Source organism: Hoplias malabaricus, chromosome 1, assembly GCF_029633855.1.
Source record: "Hoplias malabaricus isolate fHopMal1 chromosome 1, fHopMal1.hap1, whole genome shotgun sequence".
Taxonomy (NCBI): Eukaryota; Metazoa; Chordata; class Actinopteri; order Characiformes; family Erythrinidae; genus Hoplias; species Hoplias malabaricus.
The window spans coordinates 82,429,014-82,442,835 of record NC_089800.1 but is presented as its reverse complement, the minus strand read 5'-3'; the positions used below and the strand labels follow the sequence as shown (position 1 = coordinate 82,442,835).

The 13,822-nt window shown below is 39.3% G+C and overlaps 1 protein-coding gene across 2 annotated transcripts in view; it reads left to right on the top strand.

The window, feature by feature from the left end:
- LOC136709678 (leucine-rich repeat and fibronectin type-III domain-containing protein 2) overlaps positions 1 to 13,822 on the top strand; it is a 233,306-nt gene that overhangs the window by 123,345 nt on the left and 96,139 nt on the right. For both annotated transcript variants that reach the window (XM_066685106.1, XM_066685097.1), the window contains exon 3: positions 6,391 to 6,478. The gene's annotated coding sequence lies outside the window, so the exon portion shown is untranslated. The remainder of the gene's footprint in view (positions 1 to 6,390; positions 6,479 to 13,822) is intronic.

The window sequence follows — 13,822 nt, the reverse complement described above, 5'->3', positions numbered from 1 at the left end:
ATGTTAGGTGAAACCCATCTTGAACTAATACAAAAAGCACTGAACTGAGTTTCATTTGTTCAGATAACAGTTTACTGCTCCACCGCCCAATGCTGGATAACTTTATACTGCTCCAGTCAGGCTTCACATTAGGCATAGTGACTATAGACAGCTCCAGAGCATCGATCAGTGTTTTTTTATGGCAAAGGTACAAGTTCGATGCCTGTGTCATCAGCAAGTGTTCTTTGGCAGTTTGTGGTAGTTTGTAAACATGACCTGCAGTTGTGTCTTATCCAAGCGACTGAGCTTGACACTGTAAATGTACATTAGCATACAAAAGAGATATCCAAACGCCACACTGGGAATTTTGAGATGAGACATAAGTCTCTGAGGTTCATGTTTGAATCTTTAGCAGAATTATTAACTGCGGATATTGAGTCCTTTCGGGTTCCAGAGATTCAGATAATACGCTTTTTATTAGAGAAAAACCTACAGTCTGGAGGACAGAACTGAAGGACTACATAACGTTAAAGCAGTTCTCAAAGGAAAGAGACCAAATAACTTGACTAGTCTGTCGATCCTGTAGAACATATTCAAACTTTCCACTTAAAAGCTTATGTTTTATTGAAGGTGATCTGTAACCTGCTGAAACATCAAATGTGACTGACAGCTTCCATTAAAAGAACACTGCACACATGCTGTACAGACCACAAGCCAGCCAGATTTTTCAGGTTGTTCTGCAGCTTTCCCTTAAACACTATGTTTACAGCATGTTGCATGCCGTCCTGTCCGTCTTACTTTCGGATTTCTAGAATGAAAGTCAGCTTAAAACTGTCATCTCCATGAGCTGCAGGAGGAATGTGTTGCACTAATTACCGAATATAATTACCTCAAAGCTGAGAGGTAATGCAAAAGCTGGTCATTGTGTTTTTTTTCAGGCAAATGTTTTGTTTGGAATCTTGAGTCTAATTCCCCTCATGAGTTGCTCAGTATATGACTAGAGTCGAAGTCGATGACTCAAGTCTCTAGTGAACAGATTCCATTTTTAAGATACACAGCAGGGTTACTTCTTCAGACATACCAGGTTTATTCTTGGAAGCTGGTTGCATTATATGCTTCTTGTAAAAAAAAATCTAAAAAAATAGACAAAACTGAAACAAGTTGTTTGTATTTCTATATGTTGTGGGTTCAGTCCCTGTTTCAGTCTGTGAGAAGTTAGGTGTGTTCTGCCTGGGTCTACATGGGTTTCCTCTGGGTTCTTTTGGATTCCTCCAACAACTCAAAATCACATATTGGTGGATGGAGTGGCTGTGTGAAATTGTCCACACACGTGAGTGTGTAAAGGACTCTGTGAGTGTGTGATGCCCTGTGATGTATTAGTGCCCAGCGCATTGGGGTTGTGAGTTTTAGCTCTAGTTTGGTGCCTCCTGTGTCTGCTTGGGTTTCAGAATGTCTTTGTGCCTTGCACCCAGTGATTTCTGGTGATTCCACGTAGGTTCCTCCCAGTGCAACTGGACAAATGGTTATAGAATATGAATGAATGAACTCATTGTAATATACAGCATTTTTACAGTATTGCAATGGTTTACAGTTTACACATCCTCTGTATTACTCTAAGCTTTGTCTGGTCTTAATTGATGTTTGTTCTTCCGTAGTTCTCTCGAGGCTTGAGCACTTATCTCAAATCTCCCGTGCCCAAAAGAGGCAGCGTTTGTTTATATTAAATGCAAATGTCACAGGCTGTCATTGAAAGCATTACTGTGCTCTTCTCATTCATCTCCACACAGCGTTTGAAAAGGTCAGGGCTCTCAATTAGGTTTGATTTTATTTTCCCTCTTGCTGCTGATCTGTTTACCCAACACTGGCAGTTCAGTTACAATTAGGAACATTTTGGGATTTGCAAATATTTCTTTTAGAAATTCATACATTTCCAAGAAAGCATCACGTTTGAGCGATGACACCGAATAGATTCAGAATTGCGAAAGTCATTTCTATTTCAAGAGCTTTTCATAACCCGTCTCATTCTGACTGCAGGAATACGGTAAGGGGATATCGAGACGGGAATGTGATTCAGACGTGCAGATCTAAACTGGGGTACAAGAAATAAGTGGAAAAATAAGTGTGACAGGCAGAGCTTGAGGAAGTGTGATTTGAGTGCAACTTCAGCTTATGGAAATGATGGAGTCGGGCCTCCGAGCTAAAGAAATGTAAATTGATTGTTGAGGAAACTGCTTTGCATAAAGTCTTGTTTTTGTCCCACCCAGCGTCCTCTTTAGAATTCATCAACAGACTGAGATGGTCTTTTGTTCGCTCACGAATCCTGATGTGTGTATATAACCTCCTGTATCTGGGCATCTGTAAATATCTACACACAGGTGGTTGTATGCAGAATAATGTGGTTGTGCCTCAAACTATGCGCATCCAGATATATTTTAACAGACGGTGCTGTGTACATGTCAGAAATGACCCCTCAACAGAAAACATTGAAAAAAAAAAGATTTGATGTATCTATTAAGGGAATAAACAGGACTATTTTACACACCTTCAATATTACACAATTTCAATAGTCTTAGAAGTTTGTTTGCTTGCAATTTCTCAAACATTTTCAAGTCTAAAGGAAGAATATAGTTAGACATTGTCCTGTTCTTTAAATATGAAAACTTTAAATACAGGTCATATGATGAGCTTTGGTTCTCTACCAGGTCCCATGTGGTTTTCAGAAGTCCCAGTTGAACAATGGGGTGTGGTACCTTGGTGGGGCTACAGGTACTGCCACCCAGCTGTGAGTGTTCTTTTGTCTTGGGACCAATGGTAGCCCTGATTGAGATGAACTGGTTGTGGAAAAGAAATGATGGGTGAAAAGTTAATAAATAATGTTTATTGGCTGTTTGGATAAGAAACTGAAAGTGTGAATAAAGCACTTTTAGAAGATGGTGTAAGGTGCCAGAAAATAAATGAATGTGATCTGGAGAGTAGGCCATTGTCTTTAAATATTATTATAGTAGTGCTTTTGACAGGGTACTTATACCTTTGGCTTTTTTGCTAATGCACACCTTTATCTTTGTCCTTGTAGCCTAAATATTACAGAACCCTCAATTGCATCTGATACGGTCCTGGTTTCTATAAATGGACGTCCCTCTGAGGACATTATTGTTGGTAAGCAGCACTGTGATGAGAGCTGTGCCCTAGAATTGACTATTTCTGTGTGGAAGTGATGAGCATTTGTTAGAATTTATTAGATGGGTGCCCCACTTAGCTAGAGAGAGTGGAAAAGCATGAATACTTCGATTTCAGTGCGAAGAATAAGCTATGTTAGTGTGTGTGTGTGTATGGGAGGAGTAGAGGAGGGTAAGAATTGCAAAATGAGGACAAAATGAGTGAACGAGCATGTGTTCCAAGAGAGACGGGATTCTGAGAGAAAGGCAGGGAGATGGAGAGAGATAAATAGCGACAGGATATTACTGCGCTTCCTCTTATTATTCGCCCTCATCATGGCTGCCGCCCTCTCCCTTTCAGTGGCCATATCATAAAAACATTTCTTTGGAGTGAGGGTGAATTTGTTTGGGCAGCTGTGACAAGCGATCACGCTCAGTTTCCAGAAGCACAGATTATACCTCATCACTGTGAAAGCACATGTTCTCCGCAAATACAGAGGGAAACAACAATCCAGTATGATTCAGCTTTGTTCTCTTCTCACACCCGTGTTTCAGGTAGTTCTGTGATAAGTGAAAGTAGGAGAACTAGCGACTATGGCTAACTCGTTTGTGAACTTTAAAACACATTTGGAGTTACTAGTTAATGCTTTAACTGTGAGCCATGTGCAAGAGAGGTTGGTGGAAGTATCCTATCATACAAAATCAGTATCATGGAAATGGCTTGAACAACAAAGCGGAGCCTGAACACGGAACCATTCCCAAACATGTCATTTCTAGAACAGAAATAAAGATTAAAGGTCTTTCTAGAAGCATATACTGCTGCAGAATGTTTGAATCAATGTTAAAAGTTGTTTTTTAAAGACAGTATCAATGTAGATACCACAGAAAGGAAAAAAAGGCAAAATCATCCCTGCTATGGCTGGTTGTAAAAAGAAACGTGAAAATGGAAATCAATCCCCCAATCCGTTGGAGAGAACGTAAAGCTGGTTGGCCTGCAGGGACAAAAGGCTATAAAGTCAAAGCCAAATAGGCCTCTTAACTTCAAATCCACATGAATATGACGATCCATCTGATCTAAAGCCATTCTGTTTTATATTACTTTCAACCCAGAGCCGTGCATTTCCAGCACATACTCTGTTGTGCGCCTGCTGGTGGAATTACCAGATCACCTGATTGCTCTGGGTTTAGACGTTGTGCTGAGTGTAAATGTGGCCCATGAGGTTCTTTTTTGCAACTATTTAATTTTCACAAACATCTTATCACCACACCTTTGGCTGCTTTATTTGAATAGATTCTCCATTTGTTTGCCCCATTGATCCAACTGCTGCACAATGTGACAGGTGCATGGCTCTAAAGAACACCTATGTGTTATTAGACACCCAATATATTGTACTGTTGTACACGAATCAAAACGCTACATCTGAACCTTTACTTGGTTGTTCCTAGAAATCATGTATAAGGGAATGTATTGTAAATACGTATATTGTAAAGACATATTTTGAGGTATTTACAGATGAAGAATGAGGGTGAGGCTCCTGGTAGATACACTTCCTGGAGAACTGGCATTACGTGTCATTGCACTCTTAATCTGTGGATCATAACATTTAGTGTGTGACACGGTGGCACTACAGTTAATGTGGGTTCAATACCTGCCTTGGGTCACTGTCTGTGTGTGTTTTCCACTGTTTTTGGGAACTTTACTTTCTTCCCACAGTCCCAAAATGCATGTTGTTAATTTGATTGGCTGTGTGAATGTGTTAATTCGTCCACAGGTGTGAGTGTGTGAGACACCATGCCCTGTGAGGGACTGGCCCTCTGTCTAAGGTGTTTTCCTTTTTTATGAACAGCAATTCTGTGTAGGCTCCATACCTAACGTGACCCTGAAAAAGATTAATTGGTTACAGGCAAAGAAGGAATAAATAACATTTGGTCAAAATGTATCAGACATATATAACACAGTAACCTGTGCTAAATGGGTAGTGAGCAGGATTTGTTCTCAGATGTGCTATGAGGAGCTTCATTCACAGCACTTCAATGACACTGACGTGGCGGTGGTGTGTTAGTGTGTGTTGCGCTGGTACAAGTGGATCAGGCACAGCAGTGCTGCTAGAGTTTTTAAAGCCCTCAGTGTCACTGCTGGACTGAGAATAGTCCATCCATCAAAAATGTCCAGGCGACAGCATCCTTTGTGCACTTTGAACAACCAATCCAAATTGTGTAGCAACAGTGGACACAGAGTTTAAAAACTCCAGCAGCACTCTACCAGCAAAACGCACTCTAACACGCCGCCACCACGTCAGTGTCACTGCAGCTGTGAGAATGACCCACCACCCAAAACTTACCTGCTCTGTGGTGGTCATCAACATTCTGAATAATGCAACAATATGGAAAACAAGACAATATCACACCTTTATTCTTTCATGAGTTATTTACAAGTTTCTGACCACTTATAAAATGTGTTCAAAGTGCTGCCCATTGTGTTGGATTGTCAATGCAACCCTCTTCTCCCACTCTTCACAAACTGATACCAACACTGCATGAGAAATGCTAGCACAAACTTCCAGTATCCGTAGTTTCAGGTGCTGCACGTCTTGATGGTAAGGTGTGGTGTATGGGGTACAAAGATAGTGGGGCCATTCTTCATCAGTGGAAACCTCAAGGCCACTGGATGCGAAATTGCTACATGATGATGCGTTTTCCTCTTTATGCACTGAAGCTGGCACGTTCCCTGAGTTTTTCCAGCAAGATGGTGCACCACCACCACATCCCACACCCCTTATCTTTGGGGTCATCTGAAGGCAATTGTCTATGCTGGGAAGATACGAGATGTGCAGCACCTGAAACTACGGATACTGGAAGCCTGTGCTAGCATTTCTCCTGCGGTGTTGCTATCAGTGTGTGAAGAGTGGGAGAAGATGGTTGCATTGACAATCCAACACAATGGGCAGCACTTTGAACACATTTTATAAGTGGTCAGAAACTTGTAAATAACTCATGAAATAAGTTACATTAAAACCAAGCACGCCATTGTTTTTCTTGTGAAATTCCCATTAAGTGTGATGTATCACATGACCCTCTTTCCATTGAAAAAACAAAAGTTGGATCCAACATGGCCGACTTCACAATGGCCACCATGGTCACCACCCATCTTGAAAATTTAATATATATATATATATATATAATTTTCTGATTGTAAAGCATTGTGATTATTATTATTATTATTATTATTATTATTTGACCTAAAATTTCATTGCAGGCTGACAACTTGTCAAGACTTCGAGGTGTGAGCTAGAAGGCGTCTTTGACAGGAGAGGGACCTTATGGCAGAAAACTACATTGTCTAGGTAAGACAGATGGTTTTAGAGATGTTTTTGTGTGAAATTTTCACAGAGAGATTTAAAACTCCTGTAATGTGCTAACTCACTTGAATTTTTGATATAACATCTAAATGGATTATCGTTTTGTGGGATCACTGTTGTTATTATCATAATTCCTTTTTCTTGGACACTGAGGTTTGTTTAAAGAAACCATTATTGAGCCACTGCTTTCTATACAACCTGAAAAATGTTCAGGTAAGTGCTAATAAACTGTGATGATGTACAGTACCTGTGACACAGCACCAAGAGAATCCATTATGTATACTTACCTGTACTTACTCACCTGCATACGGGTCATGTGAGAGGGAAAAGAGTACTATCTCTTGATGCTGAGTTTTACTTACCTGGTTGAATCCATTCTCCACAGAGGGAAGGGGGAACTAGCATCTAGAAGAGGGAAAATATATTATCTAATAAATATTGATATTATGAATGAACGTTAAACATGCCATGGCTGTAACTGAATCTTGGTACAGTTGTTAGTTCATTGTTAATTTTTATTGTGTATGAAACTTGTGTCCAAGATACTTTAACTTATACCTCTTCAGGGAATGGTATATTCTAAGGGGCGGGGCTACCTATATATATACCACACAGGGGTAAAAGAGAGAGACTCTGCTAGACCGTAGCGAGAGGAGCATAACCTAAGGGCATACTAAGACTCAATTGATTTAGTTGTCTTTATCCTTTTGTCTCTGCTAATAGAGAATTTTGTTTTGTTATTTTTTTTTGTCCTTAAGGAGCACGCATGTATATATTGTATATAGAAATATAAAGTCTGGTGTGTAAATAAAGGTGGAAGGGAACCAAAAATCGAACCTCTCGGTGTCATTTCAAGTCGACCTTATAACATCTCAGGCCTCTCGCCCGACTCTACCCATAGAGAACACCTCCCACCATTTCACTTTGCAATGGTGTAGGGGTGAGTTTTATCACATAAACCATTTATTGATGTGCAAGTATCAAGCCAAGCGGCTTTATTAGTGGGAAATACCATTGGGAAAACTGGAAAAATGTTTTTTTTTCCCTAGGCTGTTCATTTTTAAAGCACTTTTCTTTCATTTAGTTGTGCAGTGGAGAGAAAGGTGAACAGGAATGCATTTTATGAATGTGTGCTGTACATTTTATTTCTAAATTGTGCTTCATTAAAGAAATGGTCCTATATAGCACCAAAAAGAGTCTTATTTTGTGATGTATAACTATAGAATAATCTATTATTGTGTGATATAGAAACATTTTCTAAATAAAACCACACACACACACACACACACACACACACACACACACACACACACAGACATATATATATATATATATATATATATATATATATATATAGATATAGATATAGATATATCACACATTCTCACATTTCACCAAACATATAAAGTACACAAAGTACACATATAAAGTAAAACCAATTTTTTTAATAGTGTACTTGTTAGAACATATTCAACTGCCATATTCAATGAACGCATAACTATCAGGCAGAATTCACAGCTTATAGTTTGTGTGTAGAATTGTTGTGCCTCTACTGGCCCAAACAGTCTATTTCCCAAGCCCCTCTTAAAATTACAGGTTCACAAAAGGGGTCCTAGCACAGCACCATTGAAGAACTCCTTTCATCTTGCTAAAGACTGCTTTAATGCATATTTATTTGTCAAACTGCTAAAGAGGATAAGAGTGTAGTCACCCAGTGTTTATTCTAAAATTAAGGGTATCAAGAAGAGTTGGTCTTTATCCTTCTGGGAAGAAGTATGCTAGATGTGTGAATATTTGCTTTGCTTTGACATTGGTGAGGTCAGGTAGTGATGCTGTACTGATTACTTCATGGTACTATAACCCTCTCCTTGCCCAATGCTAGAAGCTTGCAAAACTGTCACACTGAAAGGGAATGATAGGCTTTCCTGTGGATTTGGAACATCACATTATACTGCTCCAGAAAATAATAAAAAAATAAAAAAACAATTTAAAATATTTCTCATGAATTTTTCAATAGTATAGTTCCTTTTGTAACTAACAATAGCAATTACAACACTGTGCGTATAGAAATAGGATAATTGTTTAATTTCCCCACTTCTCACATGACTGTGAAGCTGAAGTGATTGTCCCTGCCTTGTTGGCTGATAATCAACACGAATGTGGTAATGTTTTTTATCGACATGTTTTTTTTTTTTTTTTTTTGCCCGGCAGCTCTGAGGCGGGACCTGGAACACAGCGAGATGTTTGTGATAGGAAACCTAATTTATTTTTCATATACTCGCTGAGATTGAATTCCGCATACGGTATCATGGCGCATACCTATTTTGCACAGGTCTCCCGACTCCCCCCCCCCCCCCCAAAATATAATAAAATAAAAAAAGATGAAAGAATAGTGATCAAAGATATGCAGGCAGCATGGTCGGGCGCAGTGGCAGCCGAGATTGCTGCCAGCCAGAACAATATAGACAGTGCTGAGTGAATCATTCTGTCGGCTGTCACTGCTTATTTTCACTGGAGCTCGCACAGAATGACATCAGAGAACACAATTATAACAATGAATTATGAACACTTAGCCGAGTTTCACTGTCTTTGTCGCTAACTCAATTATGGCAGTGTGCAAACCGAGACCAAGGCCCCGCCAATCATCTCCACAAATACTGTGTCGTACATTGTGGAGGCCGTGCGAGCAGAACTACTTATCTCTTGGATTAATGGAATGATCTTCTGTGAAAAATCTTGCCTTTGTTAAGATTTAGAAGCTTAATATTTGGCAATTCATTGCATTGTTTGAGTGTAAATGTATGGAACCGATATTGAGTCACATCCCAGGGAACTCAAATCCTTGATTGCTTTCTTATTAGGTAAATGTTAGCTTCATATGAGCACACTATGCATGCACCAAATAGGCCTTAGGAATATCTTTCCACTGTCAGTTTGAACGTACACATTTTGATGTAAATTGAGCCAGCTTAAGCTATTTTTTACCCCCCCCCCCCATTAACGAATGATTAACTAGGTCTGCACATGTTTGGTTGTGCAGCCTGATTCTCCACTTCCACTATTATGTATCACTGATCAGCCACAACATTAAAACTACTGAAAAGTAATGTGGTTAACACTGATTATCTCTTTAGAGTGAAGCCTGTCAAAGGTTGGGATATATTAAGCAGCATGTGAACAGTCAGTTCTTGAAATTGATTTGTTTGAACCAGGAATAAATTGATAAAGGTGGAGATCCAAATTACTTTGCAATGGGTCAAATTGTAATGGCTAGAAGACTTGATCATAAAATTTCCAAAATGTTCTATGTGGTCACATCCCACAGTCAAGCTACTGTAGCACAAATTGTTGAACATGTTAATGTTGGCTATGATAGAAAGTTTTGTCCTGGTTTTCAAGTGGACCTTACCTGAACACATCAAACTTAACACAGTGGTTACCAAAGTGTGGGCACCATCAAGACAAATGAAAGAGGCATGATTGAGCACTGCAAGCACTGTGTGTCAGAGGTGGGGGGCAGAGGCGTAGCCACAGTTAGCCCACCCAAACTGGAGTAAGGCCCACTCAGGCAGCCATATTGAATCCTCCATGTGTGAGTTCAAGCATGCAGTCACATGTTTTCCTGGCTGTTAGATGGCAAGGAGAGTGCAAGACACACCACTTTTTTGTGTACAGGGCAGTTGTGTAGATACTACCTACATAAGCTACCACTGACTTATTATCTTTTTCGAAACACAAGAGTTAATTTATGAAGTACTTGCCAGTGAGTCAGGAGAAGTGGAATGGTAACACATCCTCTCTGTTCTTTAGACTGCAGTTGGTAAAGCATAGTCGATAACACCTTTACTTTTCACTAAGAGTTGTGTTCACACCAAAGCAAGTGAACCACATTTCACAGGACAATTACAAAAGCAGCTGTTAAAAATAACCCAACAGTCTCAAAGCATTGTTTTATATTAATATGTTGAGCTCTGATTCAGTATAGTGTAGTTCTGCTTAGCGTATTGTTCTGCATTGGGTTTATGCATGCATTGCATATCGTTGTGCATTTTTTGTTCTTATTCATATGCTGCATTATGTGTGGACCTGCATTATGTGTAGCTAAGCATCATTCATATATCTGCATTGTATTCTGTTCTGCATGGTATGTAGTTTACAATGTGTATAGGTATACATTTATTATTCCTGTTCTTTTTACCTGAGCATAGACTGAAAATGAATTAATTAATAACCTATAACCTATATTAATTATATTTTAAAAAGCAGTATGGAAACAGCAGTGTAGATTTGGATGCATTCCAGTAATAATGGCTGCTTTATACACTTTTCTGTTCATTTGGCATAATGTAGAATTGTCTTTGCAAATATTCTCCATCTTCAACCTGTCAATCACAAGCACAATTGGGGATTTATGAAGCCAGTCCTCGATAGCTTTGCGCTGGTGGAGTATTCACATTGATTCCCATTTCTGCAATACACTGCTTCGCTGTAGGCGAAAGTAAAAAACCCTTTGATCCAGTTGTTTACAAACAATGTAAATAAACCAACCATTTGGAGCCTTGGATTTGGCTCTTTATGCTACTTGTTTTTTTTGTGATTTTGCTCCTAATCCCCTCTTTGAGTGTTTCACAACATGAACGACGATGTTGGTCCATTGATTGTGCTAGAGGCCGCAGGGGGAGTAAATGTGATTTTTAATTGGTTTACTTTGTCTTTTACAGACATTTGTCAGATTTTAACTTCTTTACAATTGTGAACACATCTTTTATAGTAAAAAGTCAGAACATAATACAAAAATTGAAATAAAGGAAAATAAATATTTATTTTAATGTCACAGTTATATTCCATGTGATTTTGGAACCTTTCTGTTGGCCCATTCGTCATTTAAATAACTAATTATTTGGGTTTTATATATATGATGTGTTTGGTGTGTTCTCCCCGTGTCCATGTGGGTTTCCTCCGGGTGCTCCGGTTTCCTCCCACGGTCCAAAAACACATGTTGGTAAGTGGATTGGCTGCTCAATAGTGTCCATAGGTGTGTGTAACCCTGTGAAGGATTTGCACCCCCTCCAATCCTTCCAATACCCTGTGACTTTGAAAGGCATGTCTCAGGGTGGTTACATAGCTAATGTGTTCAAAAGTTTGTAGACACACATTATAACAAGTCAATTCTGCTTCTTCATGGTTCATTATGGACACAGATGTTCAAATGTTGTGTAATCAACCGTTTGTCAGATCTCCATAGAACATCACTAAACAAGATGCTCTGGAGGAGCTGCAAATGACCCCAGATGTCCTTCTCAAATACAAGTGAGAGCTAAAAGAATTATAACCACTCAAATCACTGGGCTGTTAAACAGTGTAAATAATTTGTCTGGATCGATAGAACCCCATCCAGTGCTTTTTAAATGAGTTAGATTGGCAGTGATCTAAAATGAATTTTCTCCAGTTAGCACCTGGAATCATTAATACAATAGATTAATACCATCTACTTTTCACTGCAATGTTCCAACATCTTACGTAAAGCCTTCCTATATGAGCAGAAGGAAATGAAGACAACATCCTTAGTAGTGCCCTTCATTTCAGCTACTTCACTCCAGCAGTTCAACTAATATTAATAATTTTCAATACGGAAAATACATTTATCACAGTTCAATACCCATAGTAGAGTTTTCACAGATCTGTAGCCATAGAACATTCATTTATTCATTCATTATCTGTAACCGCTTATCCAGTTCAGGGTCACGGTGGGTCCAGAGCCTACCTGGAATCATTGGGAGCAAAGCGGGAATACACCCCGGAGGGGGCGCCAGTCCTTCACAGGGCAACACAGACACACACATTCACTCACACACTCACACCTACGGACACTTTTGAGTCGCCAATCCCCCTGCAATGTGTATTTTTTGACTGTGGGAGGAAACCGGAGCACCCAGAGAAAACCCGCGCGGACACGGGGAGAACACACAAACTCCTCACAGACAGTCACCTGGCGCGGAAATCAAACCCACAACCTCCAGGTCCCTGGAGCTGTGTGACTGCGACACTACCTGCTGCGCCACCGTGCCGCCCAGCCATAGAACAGTTATAGCTCAAATCTCATAGTACAGTTATTATATCCCAATATTCATAGTAAAGTTTCTTCTCAACTTCAGTTCTGAAGGGCAGCAGTTCTGCAGATCTATGTTCCTGCCCTGACACACCTGATTAACTCATGAAGGACTTAATTATAAGCTAATTATATGTCTCAAGGGACTCAGAGTGGAGGAGAGAAAAAAAAAACAGAAAAAAACACAGCCTCCAGTAGGTCTCCAGGACTGGGAAACACCACTTGAGGAGGACTTATGTCAGACTGGGTAAATTAAGAAAGACTCTTCAATTTATTTTCGTCTCATTCGTCTTACTACAATGAACCCCCCACACTGGCCTTTAACGTGACATCTGACACACAGCTATTTCTGCTTTCCTCTGTTCTCTATAGCCTCACAAAGTCAATATCAGCTCGTCCACTGCGTTGCAAAGGTCAACCAATTAACAGAGTAAAGCAAACTACGGGCACTCATATCATTCTTTTCATATTCACTAATAACCTGTAGCAGAGTTCCCAACAAGGACTATACAGAGCATTTCAACTGTGTATATTCTCACTGTTTGTGCACTGAGGTGGGTAAACAGTACTTTAACCCAGATGTGTTAACTTTTAACCCAAAAGCCAAGTACAAGGCAACATAGTATCATAAATGTAAGTAATATTTAAAATTAATTCTAAAATGGAATGAATTAGTGTCATGTTTAGTAAAAAATGCTCTAGGTTGTATTTATCTTAAACTTATACTGAATTGGAAAAAAGAAAACATTTATAATGCATAAAGTATTAATGCAAACTGTCCTCTTGTCCATATTTAAGCCTTTAAACATCTGGCTTTCTGCATTAGCTTTCCTTATATTGGAGGAAACCATGCTGCCCTCACTCACACGTCATTTTTGCTCTCACTATTTAAGTGGCCACACAGGCTGGACAGTCAATTTGATTGGCTCAGTTGAGACTATTGCTGTTTTAATAGGGTTATATGCACTATTTCTTATTATGACTATCCAGAAATATTGCTTTGTGAAATATTGTTTAGTGTTACACACTAATCTATTCCAACTACACATATACAGTATTTAAAAAAATAATCACTGCAAATATTTAAGATAAAAAAGAGCCTCATCCTCACTGTGAAATAGTCCAGTGGGTCTATGATACCGTGGGACTATTTTAATTCCTAAAGCCTTGGGACCTTTTAGGATACACAGCACCACTGATTTTATCAAACAGCAAGAGAT